The sequence below is a fragment of the Sorex fumeus genome, unplaced genomic scaffold, assembly GCF_029834395.1.
Source record: "Sorex fumeus unplaced genomic scaffold, SorFum_2.1 ptg000114l, whole genome shotgun sequence".
In the NCBI taxonomy this organism is placed as follows: Eukaryota; Metazoa; Chordata; class Mammalia; order Eulipotyphla; family Soricidae; genus Sorex; species Sorex fumeus.
The window spans coordinates 3,208,548-3,226,072 of record NW_026606171.1 but is presented as its reverse complement, the minus strand read 5'-3'; positions in this window follow the sequence as shown (position 1 = coordinate 3,226,072).

Here is a 17,525-nt window from a genome sequence, read left to right as displayed (position 1 = left end):
AATCTGGAATTCCTCTGAACCTCCACTCCCGGCAGGTTTTCGTTACACCACTGTTGAATGTCCAAGTAACCCAATGTTTTAAGTGTTTTCTTCACAAGCGCAGTGGTGCTGTTCAATTGGCTATCCACTCAACCCTGGCCAGCTCTACATTTTCCTGTCCACACCACAGAGACTGGAGAAATCATTGTTATCTCCACTACAGAATGTTCCATTCATTCACAGCGAATCTGGAATTCATCTGAATCTCCACTCCCGGCAGGTTTTCGTGACACCACTGGTAAATATCCAAGTAAGCCAATGCTGGTTTTAAGTGGCCTGCTCATACTCTCAGCCGTGCTGTTCAATTTGCTATCCACTCAACCCTCTTCAGCTCCATTTTCCTGTCCACATAACCCAAACTTCAGAAACAATTGGTATCTCCTCCACAGAATGTTCCATTCATTGACGGCAAATCTGAAATTCATCTAATTCTCAACTCCCGTCAGGTTTTCGTTACACCACTTGTGAATGTCCAATTAAGCCAAAGCTGGTTTTCAGTGGCCTGTTCTTACTACGAGACGTGCTGTTCATTTGGCTATCCATTCCACCCTGTTCAGCTCTACATTTTCGTGTCCACAAAACCCAGCCTTCAGAAATCATTGGAATCACCACTAGAGAATGTTCCATTCATTCACTGCGAATCTGGAATTCATCTGAATCTCCACTCCCGGCAGGTTTTCATTGCACCACTGCTGAATGTTCAAGTAACGCAATGATGGTTTTCAGCGGTCTATTCACACTCGAACCCGTGCTGTTCACGGTCTAGCGACTCAACACTGGTGAGTTCTTCTTTTTCCAGTTCAGACAATACAAACCTCAGAAACCATTGCAATCTACACTACAGAATGTTTCATTCATTCAGGCGAATCTTGAATTCATCTTGTTCTCCACTCCCAGCAGGTTTTCGTTTCACCACTGGTGAATGTCCAAGCAACCCAAGGCTGGTTTCAGCTGCGTGTTAACACTCGCAGCCGTGCTGTTCAATTGGCTATCCAGTGAACGCTGGTTAGCTCTTGATTTTCCTTCCACACACCGAGCCTTCAGAAATCATTCTTATCTCCACTTCAGAATGTTCCATTCGTTCCCTGCGAATCTGGAATTCCTCTGACTCTCCACACCAGGCAGATTTTCCTAACAACACTGGTGAATGACCAGGTAATCCAATGCTGGTTTTCAGCGGCTGTTCACACTCACAGCCTTGCTGTTCAATTGGCAATCCAGTCAAACCTAGTCAGCTCTTCATTTTCCTGTCCACACAACCCAGCGTTCAGAAATCACTGGAATCTCTACTACAGAAATTTCCATTCATTCACTGTGAATCTGGAAATACTCTGAATCTGCATTCCAGGAAGGCTTTCGTTACACCACTGATGAATGTCCAAGTAATGCAATGCTGCTCCTTAGTGGTCTGTTCACACTCGAAACCGTGCTGTTCATTGGCTATCCACTCAATATCGGTCAGCTCTTCAATATCCTGTCCAGACTATCCAGATTCCTAAATGTTGGCAATCACCACTACAGAATGTTCCATTCAATCACGCGAATCTGGAATTCATCAGAGTCTCCACTCCTGGAAGGTTTTCGTGACACCACTGGTAAATGTCCAAGGAAGACAATGCTGGTTTTAAGCCGCCTGCTAACACACTCAGCCGTGCTGTTCAATTTGCTATCCACCCAACCCTATTCAGCTCTACATTTTCCTGTCCTCATAACCCAACCTTCAGAAATAATTGGTATCTCCTCCACAGAATGTTCCGTTCATTCACTGCGAATCTTAAATTCATCTGACTCTCAACTCCCGGCGGGTTATCGTTACACCACTTGTGAATGTCCAAGTAAGCCAATGCTGGTTTTCAGTGGCCTGTTCATACTAAGAGACGTGCTGTTCATTTGGCTATCCACTCCACCCTGTTCAGCTCTACATTTTCGTGTCCACAAAACCCAGCCTTCAGAAATCATTGGAATCACCACTAGAGAATGTTCCATTCATTCACTGCGAATCTGGAATTCCTCTGAACCTCCACTCCTGGCAGGTTTTCGTTACGCCACTGGTGAATGTCCAAGTAACTCAATACTGGTTTTCAGAGGCATGTTCAACTCGCAGAAGTGCTGTTCAATGGGCTATCCACTCAATATTGGTCAGCTCTTCATTTTCCTCTCCACACAAACCAGCCTTCAGAAATCATTGGGCTCTCCACTACAGACTGTTCCATTCATTCACTGCGATTCTGCAATTCATCTGACTCTCCGCTCCAGGCAGATTTTCATTACAGCACTGGTGAATGACCAAGTAATCCAATGCTGGTTTTCAGCCGCCTTTTCACACTCGCAGTGTGCTGTTCAATTGTCTATCCACTCAAACCTGGTCAGCCTTTCATTTTCTTTTCCACAATATCAGACTTCAGAAATCATTGGAATCGCCAGTACAGAATGTTCCATTCATTCACTGCCAATCTGGAATTCATCTGAATCTGCACTCCAGGTAGGCTTTCATTACACCACTTATGAATGTCCAAGTAACACAATGCTGGTTTTCAGCGGTCTGTTCACACTCTAAGCCCTGCTTTTTACTGGGTATCCACACAACTGTGGTCAGCTCTTCATTTTCATGTCCAAACAATCCAGACTTGAGAAATCATTGCAATCTCCAGTACAGAATGTTCCATTCATTCACTGCGAATCTGGAATTCAACTGAATCTCCACTACCTGCAGATTTATCTTACACCACTTGTGAATGTCCAAGTAAAACAATGCTGGTTTTCAGAGGCCTGTTCATGTTCGCAGTCGTGCTGTTCAATTGGCTATCCACTCAACCTGTTTTGCTCCTCATTTTCCTGTGCACACAACCCAGCCTTCAGAAATCATTGTAATCTCCACTACAGGATGTTCCATTCATTCACTGGGAATCTGGAATTCATCTGAATCTGCACTCCACGCAGGCTTTCGTTACACCACTGCTGAAAGTCGAAGTAATGCAATACTGGTTTTCAGTGGTCTGTTCACATTCGAAGCCGAGGCTTTTTACAGGCTATCCACTCAACACTGGTCAGCTCTTCATTTTCGTGTCCCCACAATCCAGATTTCAGAAATCATTGCAATCTCCACTACAGAATGTTCCATTCATTCACTGCGAGTCTGGAGTTTATCTGATTCTCCACTCCCGCCTGGTTAACAGTACACCACTTGTGAATGTCCAAGTAAGCCAATGCTGGTTTTCAGAGGCCTGTTCATACTCGCAGCCGTGCTGTTTAATTGACAATTCACTCCACCCTGTTCAGCTCTTCATTGTCCCACCACACTACCAGCCTTCAGAAATCTTTGTTATCTCCACTACAGAATGTTCCATTCATTCACTGCGAATCTGGAATTCATCTGACTCTCAACTCCACGCAGGTTTTCATTACACCACTGTTGAATGTCCAAGTAACCCAATGCTGGTTTTCAGCGGCCTGTTCATATTCGCAGCCCTGCTGTTTACTTGGCTATCGATTCAAGCCTGGTCAGCTCTTCATTTTCCTGTCCACACAACACAGGCTTCAGAAATCATTGGAATCTCCTCTACAGAATGTTCCATTCATTCACTGCGAATGTGGAATTCAACTGACTCTCCACTCCATGCAGGTTTTCCTTACACCACTGATGAATGTCCAAGTAACCCAATGCTGGTTTTCAGCTGCATGTTCACACTCGCAGCCATGCTATACAATTGGCTTTCCACTAAATCCTGATTAGTTCTTGATTTTCCTTCCACACGACCCAGCCTTCAGAAATCGTTGGAATCTCCACTAGAGAATGTTCCATTCATTCACTGCGAATCTGGAATTCCTCTGAACCTCCACTCCCGGCAGGTTTTCGTTACACCACTGTTGAATGTCCAAGTAACCCAATGTTTTAAGTGTTTTCTTCACAAGCGCAGTGGTGCTGTTCAATTGGCTATCCACTCAACCCTGGCCAGCTCTACATTTTCCTGTCCACACCACAGAGACTGGAGAAATCATTGTTATCTCCACTACAGAATGTTCCATTCATTCACAGCGAATCTGGAATTCATCTGAATCTCCACTCCCGGCAGGTTTTCGTGACACCACTGGTAAATATCCAAGTAAGCCAATGCTGGTTTTAAGTGGCCTGCTCATACTCTCAGCCGTGCTGTTCAATTTGCTATCCACTCAACCCTCTTCAGCTCCATTTTCCTGTCCACATAACCCAAACTTCAGAAACAATTGGTATCTCCTCCACAGAATGTTCCATTCATTGACGGCAAATCTGAAATTCATCTAATTCTCAACTCCCGTCAGGTTTTCGTTACACCACTTGTGAATGTCCAATTAAGCCAAAGCTGGTTTTCAGTGGCCTGTTCTTACTACGAGACGTGCTGTTCATTTGGCTATCCATTCCACCCTGTTCAGCTCTACATTTTCGTGTCCACAAAACCCAGCCTTCAGAAATCATTGGAATCACCACTAGAGAATGTTCCATTCATTCACTGCGAATCTGGAATTCATCTGAATCTCCACTCCCGGCAGGTTTTCATTGCACCACTGCTGAATGTTCAAGTAACGCAATGATGGTTTTCAGCGGTCTATTCACACTCGAACCCGTGCTGTTCACGGTCTAGCGACTCAACACTGGTGAGTTCTTCTTTTTCCAGTTCAGACAATACAAACCTCAGAAACCATTGCAATCTACACTACAGAATGTTTCATTCATTCAGGCGAATCTTGAATTCATCTTGTTCTCCACTCCCAGCAGGTTTTCGTTTCACCACTGGTGAATGTCCAAGCAACCCAAGGCTGGTTTCAGCTGCGTGTTAACACTCGCAGCCGTGCTGTTCAATTGGCTATCCAGTGAACGCTGGTTAGCTCTTGATTTTCCTTCCACACACCGAGCCTTCAGAAATCATTCTTATCTCCACTTCAGAATGTTCCATTCGTTCCCTGCGAATCTGGAATTCCTCTGACTCTCCACACCAGGCAGATTTTCCTAACAACACTGGTGAATGACCAGGTAATCCAATGCTGGTTTTCAGCGGCTGTTCACACTCACAGCCTTGCTGTTCAATTGGCAATCCAGTCAAACCTAGTCAGCTCTTCATTTTCCTGTCCACACAACCCAGCGTTCAGAAATCATTGGAATCTCTACTACAGAAATTTCCATTCATTCACTGTGAATCTGGAAATACTCTGAATCTGCATTCCAGGAAGGCTTTCGTTACACCACTGATGAATGTCCAAGTAATGCAATGCTGCTTCTTAGTGGTCTGTTCACACTCGAAACCGTGCTGTTCATTGGCTATCCACTCAATATCGGTCAGCTCTTCAATATCCTGTCCAGACTATCCAGATTCCTAAATGTTGGCAATCACCACTACAGAATGTTCCATTCAATCACGCGAATCTGGAATTCATCAGAGTCTCCACTCCTGGAAGGTTTTCGTGACACCACTGGTAAATGTCCAAGGAAGACAATGCTGGTTTTAAGCCGCCTGCTAACACACTCAGCCGTGCTGTTCAATTTGCTATCCACCCAACCCTATTCAGCTCTACATTTTCCTGTCCTCATAACCCAACCTTCAGAAATAATTGGTATCTCCTCCACAGAATGTTCCGTTCATTCACTGCGAATCTTAAATTCATCTGACTCTCAACTCCCGGCGGGTTATCGTTACACCACTTGTGAATGTCCAAGTAAGCCAATGCTGGTTTTCAGTGGCCTGTTCATACTAAGAGACGTGCTGTTCATTTGGCTATCCACTCCACCCTGTTCAGCTCTACATTTTCGTGTCCACAAAACCAAGCCTTCAGAAATCATTGGAATCACCACTAGAGAATGTTCCATTCATTCACTGCGAATCTGGAATTCCTCTGAACCTCCACTCCTGGCAGGTTTTCGTTACGCCACTGGTGAATGTCCAAGTAACTCAATACTGGTTTTCAGAGGCATGTTCAACTCGCAGAAGTGCTGTTCAATGGGCTATCCACTCAATATTGGTCAGCTCTTCATTTTCCTCTCCACACAAACCAGAATTCAGAAATCATTGGGCTCTCCACTACAGACTGTTCCATTCATTCACTGCGATTCTGCAATTCATCTGACTCTCCGCTCCAGGCAGGTTTTCATTACAGCACTGGTGAATGACCAAGTAATCCAATGCTGGTTTTCAGCCGCCTTTTCACACTCGCAGTGTGCTGTTCAATTGTCTATCCACTCAAACCTGGTCAGCCTTTCATTTTCTTTTCCACAATATCAGACTTCAGAAATCATTGGAATCGCCAGTACAGAATGTTCCATTCATTCACTGCCAATCTGGAATTCATCTGAATCTGCACTCCAGGTAGGCTTTCATTACACCACTTATGAATGTCCAAGTAACACAATGCTGGTTTTCAGCGGTCTGTTCACACTCTAAGCCCTGCTTTTTACTGGGTATCCACACAACTGTGGTCAGCTCTTCATTTTCATGTCCAAACAATCCAGACTTGAGAAATCATTGCAATCTCCAGTACAGAATGTTCCATTCATTCACTGCGAATCTGGAATTCAACTGAATCTCCACTACCTGCAGATTTATCTTACACCACTTGTGAATGTCCAAGTAAAACAATGCTGGTTTTCAGAGGCCTGTTCATGTTCGCAGTCGTGCTGTTCAATTGGCTATCCACTCAACCTGTTTTGCTCCTCATTTTCCTGTGCACACAACCCAGCCTTCAGAAATCATTGTAATCTCCACTACAGGATGTTCCATTCATTCACTGGGAATCTGGAATTCATCTGAATCTGCACTCCACGCAGGCTTTCGTTACACCACTGCTGAAAGTCGAAGTAATGCAATACTGGTTTTCAGTGGTCTGTTCACATTCGAAGCCGAGGCTTTTTACAGGCTATCCACTCAACACTGGTCAGCTCTTCATTTTCGTGTCCCCACAATCCAGATTTCAGAAATCATTGCAATCTCCACTACAGAATGTTCCATTCATTCACTGCGAGTCTGGAGTTTATCTGATTCTCCACTCCCGCCTGGTTAACAGTACACCACTTGTGAATGTCCAAGTAAGCCAATGCTGGTTTTCAGAGGCCTGTTCATACTCGCAGCCGTGCTGTTTAATTGACAATTCACTCCACCCTGTTCAGCTCTTCATTGTCCCACCACACTACCAGCCTTCAGAAATCTTTGTTATCTCCACTACAGAATGTTCCATTCATTCACTGCGAATCTGGAATTCATCTGACTCTCAACTCCACGCAGGTTTTCATTACACCACTGTTGAATGTCCAAGTAACCCAATGCTGGTTTTCAGCGGCCTGTTCATATTCGCAGCCCTGCTGTTTACTTGGCTATCGATTCAAGCCTGGTCAGCTCTTCATTTTCCTGTCCACACAACACAGGCTTCAGAAATCATTGGAATCTCCTCTACAGAATGTTCCATTCATTCACTGCGAATGTGGAATTCAACTGACTCTCCACTCCATGCAGGTTTTCCTTACACCACTGATGAATGTCCAAGTAACCCAATGCTGGTTTTCAGCTGCATGTTCACACTCGCAGCCATGCTATACAATTGGCTTTCCACTAAATCCTGATTAGTTCTTGATTTTCCTTCCACACGACCCAGCCTTCAGAAATCGTTGGAATCTCCACTAGAGAATGTTCCATTCATTCACTGCGAATCTGGAATTCCTCTGAACCTCCACTCCCGGCAGGTTTTCGTTACACCACTGTTGAATGTCCAAGTAACCCAATGTTTTAAGTGTTTTCTTCACAAGCGCAGTGGTGCTGTTCAATTGGCTATCCACTCAACCCTGGCCAGCTCTACATTTTCCTGTCCACACCACAGAGACTGGAGAAATCATTGTTATCTCCACTACAGAATGTTCCATTCATTCACAGCGAATCTGGAATTCATCTGAATCTCCACTCCCGGCAGGTTTTCGTGACACCACTGGTAAATATCCAAGTAAGCCAATGCTGGTTTTAAGTGGCCTGCTCATACTCTCAGCCGTGCTGTTCAATTTGCTATCCACTCAACCCTCTTCAGCTCCATTTTCCTGTCCACATAACCCAAACTTCAGAAACAATTGGTATCTCCTCCACAGAATGTTCCATTCATTGACGGCAAATCTGAAATTCATCTAATTCTCAACTCCCGTCAGGTTTTCGTTACACCACTTGTGAATGTCCAATTAAGCCAAAGCTGGTTTTCAGTGGCCTGTTCTTACTACGAGACGTGCTGTTCATTTGGCTATCCATTCCACCCTGTTCAGCTCTACATTTTCGTGTCCACAAAACCCAGCCTTCAGAAATCATTGGAATCACCACTAGAGAATGTTCCATTCATTCACTGCGAATCTGGAATTCATCTGAATCTCCACTCCCGGCAGGTTTTCATTGCACCACTGCTGAATGTTCAAGTAACGCAATGATGGTTTTCAGCGGTCTATTCACACTCGAACCCGTGCTGTTCACGGTCTAGCGACTCAACACTGGTGAGTTCTTCTTTTTCCAGTTCAGACAATACAAACCTCAGAAACCATTGCAATCTACACTACAGAATGTTTCATTCATTCAGGCGAATCTTGAATTCATCTTGTTCTCCACTCCCAGCAGGTTTTCGTTTCACCACTGGTGAATGTCCAAGCAACCCAAGGCTAGTTTCAGCTGCGTGTTAACACTCGCAGCCGTGCTGTTCAATTGGCTATCCAGTGAACGCTGGTTAGCTCTTGATTTTCCTTCCACACACCGAGCCTTCAGAAATCATTCTTATCTCCACTTCAGAATGTTCCATTCGTTCCCTGCGAATCTGGAATTCCTCTGACTCTCCACACCAGGCAGATTTTCCTAACAACACTGGTGAATGACCAGGTAATCCAATGCTGGTTTTCAGCGGCTGTTCACACTCACAGCCTTGCTGTTCAATTGGCAATCCAGTCAAACCTAGTCAGCTCTTCATTTTCCTGTCCACACAACCCAGCGTTCAGAAATCACTGGAATCTCTACTACAGAAATTTCCATTCATTCACTGTGAATCTGGAAATACTCTGAATCTGCATTCCAGGAAGGCTTTCGTTACACCACTGATGAATGTCCAAGTAATGCAATGCTGCTTCTTAGTGGTCTGTTCACACTCGAAACCGTGCTGTTCATTGGCTATCCACTCAATATCGGTCAGCTCTTCAATATCCTGTCCAGACTATCCAGATTCCTAAATGTTGGCAATCACCACTACAGAATGTTCCATTCAATCACGCGAATCTGGAATTCATCAGAGTCTCCACTCCTGGAAGGTTTTCGTGACACCACTGGTAAATGTCCAAGGAAGACAATGCTGGTTTTAAGCCGCCTGCTAACACACTCAGCCGTGCTGTTCAATTTGCTATCCACCCAACCCTATTCAGCTCTACATTTTCCTGTCCTCATAACCCAACCTTCAGAAATAATTGGTATCTCCTCCACAGAATGTTCCGTTCATTCACTGCGAATCTTAAATTCATCTGACTCTCAACTCCCGGCGGGTTATCGTTACACCACTTGTGAATGTCCAAGTAAGCCAATGCTGGTTTTCAGTGGCCTGTTCATACTAAGAGACGTGCTGTTCATTTGGCTATCCACTCCACCCTGTTCAGCTCTACATTTTCGTGTCCACAAAACCCAGCCTTCAGAAATCATTGGAATCACCACTAGAGAATGTTCCATTCATTCACTGCGAATCTGGAATTCATCTGAACCTCCACTCCTGGCAGGTTTTCGTTACGCCACTGGTGAATGTCCAAGTAACTCAATACTGGTTTTCAGAGGCATGTTCAACTCGCAGAAGTGCTGTTCAATGGGCTATCCACTCAATATTGGTCAGCTCTTCATTTTCCTCTCCACACAAACCAGCCTTCAGAAATCATTGGGCTCTCCACTACAGACTGTTCCATTCATTCACTGCGATTCTGCAATTCATCTGACTCTCCGCTCCAGGCAGGTTTTCATTACAGCACTGGTGAATGACCAAGTAATCCAATGCTGGTTTTCAGCCGCCTTTTCACACTCGCAGTGTGCTGTTCAATTGTCTATCCACTCAAACCTGGTCAGCCTTTCATTTTCTTTTCCACAATATCAGACTTCAGAAATCATTGGAATCGCCAGTACAGAATGTTCCATTCATTCACTGCCAATCTGGAATTCATCTGAATCTGCACTCCAGGTAGGCTTTCATTACACCACTTATGAATGTCCAAGTAACACAATGCTGGTTTTCAGCGGTCTGTTCACACTCTAAGCCCTGCTTTTTACTGGGTATCCACACAACTGTGGTCAGCTCTTCATTTTCATGTCCAAACAATCCAGACTTGAGAAATCATTGCAATCTCCAGTACAGAATGTTCCATTCATTCACTGCGAATCTGGAATTCAACTGAATCTCCACTACCTGCAGATTTATCTTACACCACTTGTGAATGTCCAAGTAAAACAATGCTGGTTTTCAGAGGCCTGTTCATGTTCGCAGTCGTGCTGTTCAATTGGCTATCCACTCAACCTGTTTTGCTCCTCATTTTCCTGTGCACACAACCCAGCCTTCAGAAATCATTGTAATCTCCACTACAGGATGTTCCATTCATTCACTGGGAATCTGGAATTCATCTGAATCTGCACTCCACGCAGGCTTTCGTTACACCACTGCTGAAAGTCGAAGTAATGCAATACTGGTTTTCAGTGGTCTGTTCACATTCGAAGCCGAGGCTTTTTACAGGCTATCCACTCAACACTGGTCAGCTCTTCATTTTCGTGTCCCCACAATCCAGATTTCAGAAATCATTGCAATCTCCACTACAGAATGTTCCATTCATTCACTGCGAGTCTGGAGTTTATCTGATTCTCCACTCCCGCCTGGTTAACAGTACACCACTTGTGAATGTCCAAGTAAGCCAATGCTGGTTTTCAGAGGCCTGTTCATACTCGCAGCCGTGCTGTTTAATTGACAATTCACTCCACCCTGTTCAGCTCTTCATTGTCCCACCACACTACCAGCCTTCAGAAATCTTTGTTATCTCCACTACAGAATGTTCCATTCATTCACTGCGAATCTGGAATTCATCTGACTCTCAACTCCACGCAGGTTTTCATTACACCACTGTTGAATGTCCAAGTAACCCAATGCTGGTTTTCAGCGGCCTGTTCATATTCGCAGCCCTGCTGTTTACTTGGCTATCGATTCAAGCCTGGTCAGCTCTTCATTTTCCTGTCCACACAACACAGGCTTCAGAAATCATTGGAATCTCCTCTACAGAATGTTCCATTCATTCACTGCGAATGTGGAATTCAACTGACTCTCCACTCCATGCAGGTTTTCCTTACACCACTGATGAATGTCCAAGTAACCCAATGCTGGTTTTCAGCTGCATGTTCACACTCGCAGCCATGCTATACAATTGGCTTTCCACTAAATCCTGATTAGTTCTTGATTTTCCTTCCACACGACCCAGCCTTCAGAAATCGTTGGAATCTCCACTAGAGAATGTTCCATTCATTCACTGCGAATCTGGAATTCCTCTGAACCTCCACTCCCGGCAGGTTTTCGTTACACCACTGTTGAATGTCCAAGTAACCCAATGTTTTAAGTGTTTTCTTCACAAGCGCAGTGGTGCTGTTCAATTGGCTATCCACTCAACCCTGGCCAGCTCTACATTTTCCTGTCCACACCACAGAGACTGGAGAAATCATTGTTATCTCCACTACAGAATGTTCCATTCATTCACAGCGAATCTGGAATTCATCTGAATCTCCACTCCCGGCAGGTTTTCGTGACACCACTGGTAAATATCCAAGTAAGCCAATGCTGGTTTTAAGTGGCCTGCTCATACTCTCAGCCGTGCTGTTCAATTTGCTATCCACTCAACCCTCTTCAGCTCCATTTTCCTGTCCACATAACCCAAACTTCAGAAACAATTGGTATCTCCTCCACAGAATGTTCCATTCATTGACGGCAAATCTGAAATTCATCTAATTCTCAACTCCCGTCAGGTTTTCGTTACACCACTTGTGAATGTCCAATTAAGCCAAAGCTGGTTTTCAGTGGCCTGTTCTTACTACGAGACGTGCTGTTCATTTGGCTATCCATTCCACCCTGTTCAGCTCTACATTTTCGTGTCCACAAAACCCAGCCTTCAGAAATCATTGGAATCACCACTAGAGAATGTTCCATTCATTCACTGCGAATCTGGAATTCATCTGAATCTCCACTCCCGGCAGGTTTTCATTGCACCACTGCTGAATGTTCAAGTAACGCAATGATGGTTTTCAGCGGTCTATTCACACTCGAACCCGTGCTGTTCACGGTCTAGCGACTCAACACTGGTGAGTTCTTCTTTTTCCAGTTCAGACAATACAAACCTCAGAAACCATTGCAATCTACACTACAGAATGTTTCATTCATTCAGGCGAATCTTGAATTCATCTTGTTCTCCACTCCCAGCAGGTTTTCGTTTCACCACTGGTGAATGTCCAAGCAACCCAAGGCTGGTTTCAGCTGCGTGTTAACACTCGCAGCCGTGCTGTTCAATTGGCTATCCAGTGAACGCTGGTTAGCTCTTGATTTTCCTTCCACACACCGAGCCTTCAGAAATCATTCTTATCTCCACTTCAGAATGTTCCATTCGTTCCCTGCGAATCTGGAATTCCTCTGACTCTCCACACCAGGCAGATTTTCCTAACAACACTGGTGAATGACCAGGTAATCCAATGCTGGTTTTCAGCGGCTGTTCACACTCACAGCCTTGCTGTTCAATTGGCAATCCAGTCAAACCTAGTCAGCTCTTCATTTTCCTGTCCACACAACCCAGCGTTCAGAAATCACTGGAATCTCTACTACAGAAATTTCCATTCATTCACTGTGAATCTGGAAATACTCTGAATCTGCATTCCAGGAAGGCTTTCGTTACACCACTGATGAATGTCCAAGTAATGCAATGCTGCTTCTTAGTGGTCTGTTCACACTCGAAACCGTGCTGTTCATTGGCTATCCACTCAATATCGGTCAGCTCTTCAATATCCTGTCCAGACTATCCAGATTCCTAAATGTTGGCAATCACCACTACAGAATGTTCCATTCAATCACGCGAATCTGGAATTCATCAGAGTCTCCACTCCTGGAAGGTTTTCGTGACACCACTGGTAAATGTCCAAGGAAGACAATGCTGGTTTTAAGCCGCCTGCTAACACACTCAGCCGTGCTGTTCAATTTGCTATCCACCCAACCCTATTCAGCTCTACATTTTCCTGTCCTCATAACCCAACCTTCAGAAATAATTGGTATCTCCTCCACAGAATGTTCCGTTCATTCACTGCGAATCTTAAATTCATCTGACTCTCAACTCCCGGCGGGTTATCGTTACACCACTTGTGAATGTCCAAGTAAGCCAATGCTGGTTTTCAGTGGCCTGTTCATACTAAGAGACGTGCTGTTCATTTGGCTATCCACTCCACCCTGTTCAGCTCTACATTTTCGTGTCCACAAAACCCAGCCTTCAGAAATCATTGGAATCACCACTAGAGAATGTTCCATTCATTCACTGCGAATCTGGAATTCATCTGAACCTCCACTCCTGGCAGGTTTTCGTTACGCCACTGGTGAATGTCCAAGTAACTCAATACTGGTTTTCAGAGGCATGTTCAACTCGCAGAAGTGCTGTTCAATGGGCTATCCACTCAATATTGGTCAGCTCTTCATTTTCCTCTCCACACAAACCAGCCTTCAGAAATCATTGGGCTCTCCACTACAGACTGTTCCATTCATTCACTGCGATTCTGCAATTCATGTGACTCTCCGCTCCAGGCAGGTTTTCATTACAGCACTGGTGAATGACCAAGTAATCCAATGCTGGTTTTCAGCCGCCTTTTCACACTCGCAGTGTGCTGTTCAATTGTCTATCCACTCAAACCTGGTCAGCCTTTCATTTTCTTTTCCACAATATCAGACTTCAGAAATCATTGGAATCGCCAGTACAGAATGTTCCATTCATTCACTGCCAATCTGGAATTCATCTGAATCTGCACTCCAGGTAGGCTTTCATTACACCACTTATGAATGTCCAAGTAACACAATGCTGGTTTTCAGCGGTCTGTTCACACTCTAAGCCCTGCTTTTTACTGGGTATCCACACAACTGTGGTCAGCTCTTCATTTTCATGTCCAAACAATCCAGACTTGAGAAATCATTGCAATCTCCAGTACAGAATGTTCCATTCATTCACTGCGAATCTGGAATTCAACTGAATCTCCACTACCTGAAGATTTATCTTACACAACTTGTGAATGTCCAAGTAAAACAATGCTGGTTTTCAGAGGCCTGTTCATGTTCGCAGTCGTGCTGTTCAATTGGCTATCCACTCAACCTGTTTTGCTCCTCATTTTCCTGTGCACACAACCCAGCCTTCAGAAATCATTGTAATCTCCACTACAGGATGTTCCATTCATTCACTGGGAATCTGGAATTCATCTGAATCTGCACTCCACGCAGGCTTTCGTTACACCACTGCTGAAAGTCGAAGTAATGCAATACTGGTTTTCAGTGGTCTGTTCACATTCGAAGCCGAGGCTTTTTACAGGCTATCCACTCAACACTGGTCAGCTCTTCATTTTCGTGTCCCCACAATCCAGATTTCAGAAATCATTGCAATCTCCACTACAGAATGTTCCATTCATTCACTGCGAGTCTGGAGTTTATCTGATTCTCCACTCCCGCCTGGTTAACAGTACACCACTTGTGAATGTCCAAGTAAGCCAATGCTGGTTTTCAGAGGCCTGTTCATACTCGCAGCCGTGCTGTTTAATTGACAATTCACTCCACCCTGTTCAGCTCTTCATTGTCCCACCACACTACCAGCCTTCAGAAATCTTTGTTATCTCCACTACAGAATGTTCCATTCATTCACTGCGAATCTGGAATTCATCTGACTCTCAACTCCACGCAGGTTTTCATTACACCACTGTTGAATGTCCAAGTAACCCAATGCTGGTTTTCAGCGGCCTGTTCATATTCGCAGCCCTGCTGTTTACTTGGCTATCGATTCAAGCCTGGTCAGCTCTTCATTTTCCTGTCCACACAACACAGGCTTCAGAAATCATTGGAATCTCCTCTACAGAATGTTCCATTCATTCACTGCGAATGTGGAATTCAACTGACTCTCCACTCCATGCAGGTTTTCCTTACACCACTGATGAATGTCCAAGTAACCCAATGCTGGTTTTCAGCTGCATGTTCACACTCGCAGCCATGCTATACAATTGGCTTTCCACTAAATCCTGATTAGTTCTTGATTTTCCTTCCACACGACCCAGCCTTCAGAAATCGTTGGAATCTCCACTAGAGAATGTTCCATTCATTCACTGCGAATCTGGAATTCCTCTGAACCTCCACTCCCGGCAGGTTTTCGTTACACCACTGTTGAATGTCCAAGTAACCCAATGTTTTAAGTGTTTTCTTCACAAGCGCAGTGGTGCTGTTCAATTGGCTATCCACTCAACCCTGGCCAGCTCTACATTTTCCTGTCCACACCACAGAGACTGGAGAAATCATTGTTATCTCCACTACAGAATGTTCCATTCATTCACAGCGAATCTGGAATTCATCTGAATCTCCACTCCCGGCAGGTTTTCGTGACACCACTGGTAAATATCCAAGTAAGCCAATGCTGGTTTTAAGTGGCCTGCTCATACTCTCAGCCGTGCTGTTCAATTTGCTATCCACTCAACCCTCTTCAGCTCCATTTTCCTGTCCACATAACCCAAACTTCAGAAACAATTGGTATCTCCTCCACAGAATGTTCCATTCATTGACGGCAAATCTGAAATTCATCTAATTCTCAACTCCCGTCAGGTTTTCGTTACACCACTTGTGAATGTCCAATTAAGCCAAAGCTGGTTTTCAGTGGCCTGTTCTTACTACGAGACGTGCTGTTCATTTGGCTATCCATTCCACCCTGTTCAGCTCTACATTTTCGTGTCCACAAAACCCAGCCTTCAGAAATCATTGGAATCACCACTAGAGAATGTTCCATTCATTCACTGCGAATCTGGAATTCATCTGAATCTCCACTCCCGGCAGGTTTTCATTGCACCACTGCTGAATGTTCAAGTAACGCAATGATGGTTTTCAGCGGTCTATTCACACTCGAACCCGTGCTGTTCACGGTCTAGCGACTCAACACTGGTGAGTTCTTCTTTTTCCAGTTCAGACAATACAAACCTCAGAAACCATTGCAATCTACACTACAGAATGTTTCATTCATTCAGGCGAATCTTGAATTCATCTTGTTCTCCACTCCCAGCAGGTTTTCGTTTCACCACTGGTGAATGTCCAAGCAACCCAAGGCTGGTTTCAGCTGCGTGTTAACACTCGCAGCCGTGCTGTTCAATTGGCTATCCAGTGAACGCTGGTTAGCTCTTGATTTTCCTTCCACACACCGAGCCTTCAGAAATCATTCTTATCTCCACTTCAGAATGTTCCATTCGTTCCCTGCGAATCTGGAATTCCTCTGACTCTCCACACCAGGCAGATTTTCCTAACAACACTGGTGAATGACCAGGTAATCCAATGCTGGTTTTCAGCGGCTGTTCACACTCACAGCCTTGCTGTTCAATTGGCAATCCAGTCAAACCTAGTCAGCTCTTCATTTTCCTGTCCACACAACCCAGCGTTCAGAAATCATTGGAATCTCTACTACAGAAATTTCCATTCATTCACTGTGAATCTGGAAATACTCTGAATCTGCATTCCAGGAAGGCTTTCGTTACACCACTGATGAATGTCCAAGTAATGCAATGCTGCTTCTTAGTGGTCTGTTCACACTCGAAACCGTGCTGTTCATTGGCTATCCACTCAATATCGGTCAGCTCTTCAATATCCTGTCCAGACTATCCAGATTCCTAAATGTTGGCAATCACCACTACAGAATGTTCCATTCAATCACGCGAATCTGGAATTCATCAGAGTCTCCACTCCTGGAAGGTTTTCGTGACACCACTGGTAAATGTCCAAGGAAGACAATGCTGGTTTTAAGCCGCCTGCTAACACACTCAGCCGTGCTGTTCAATTTGCTATCCACCCAACCCTATTCAGCTCTACATTTTCCTGTCCTCATAACCCAACCTTCAGAAATAATTGGTATCTCCTCCACAGAATGTTCCGTTCATTCACTGCGAATCTTAAATTCATCTGACTCTCAACTCCCGGCGGGTTATCGTTACACCACTTGTGAATGTCCAAGTAAGCCAATGCTGGTTTTCAGTGGCCTGTTCATACTAAGAGAAGTGCTGTTCATTTGGCTATCCACTCCACCCTGTTCAGCTCTACATTTTCGTGTCCACAAAACCCAGCCTTCAGAAATCATTGGAATCACCACTAGAGAATGTTCCATTCATTCACTGCGAATCTGGAATTCCTCTGAACCTCCACTCCTGGCAGGTTTTCGTTACGCCACTGGTGAATGTCCAAGTAACTCAATA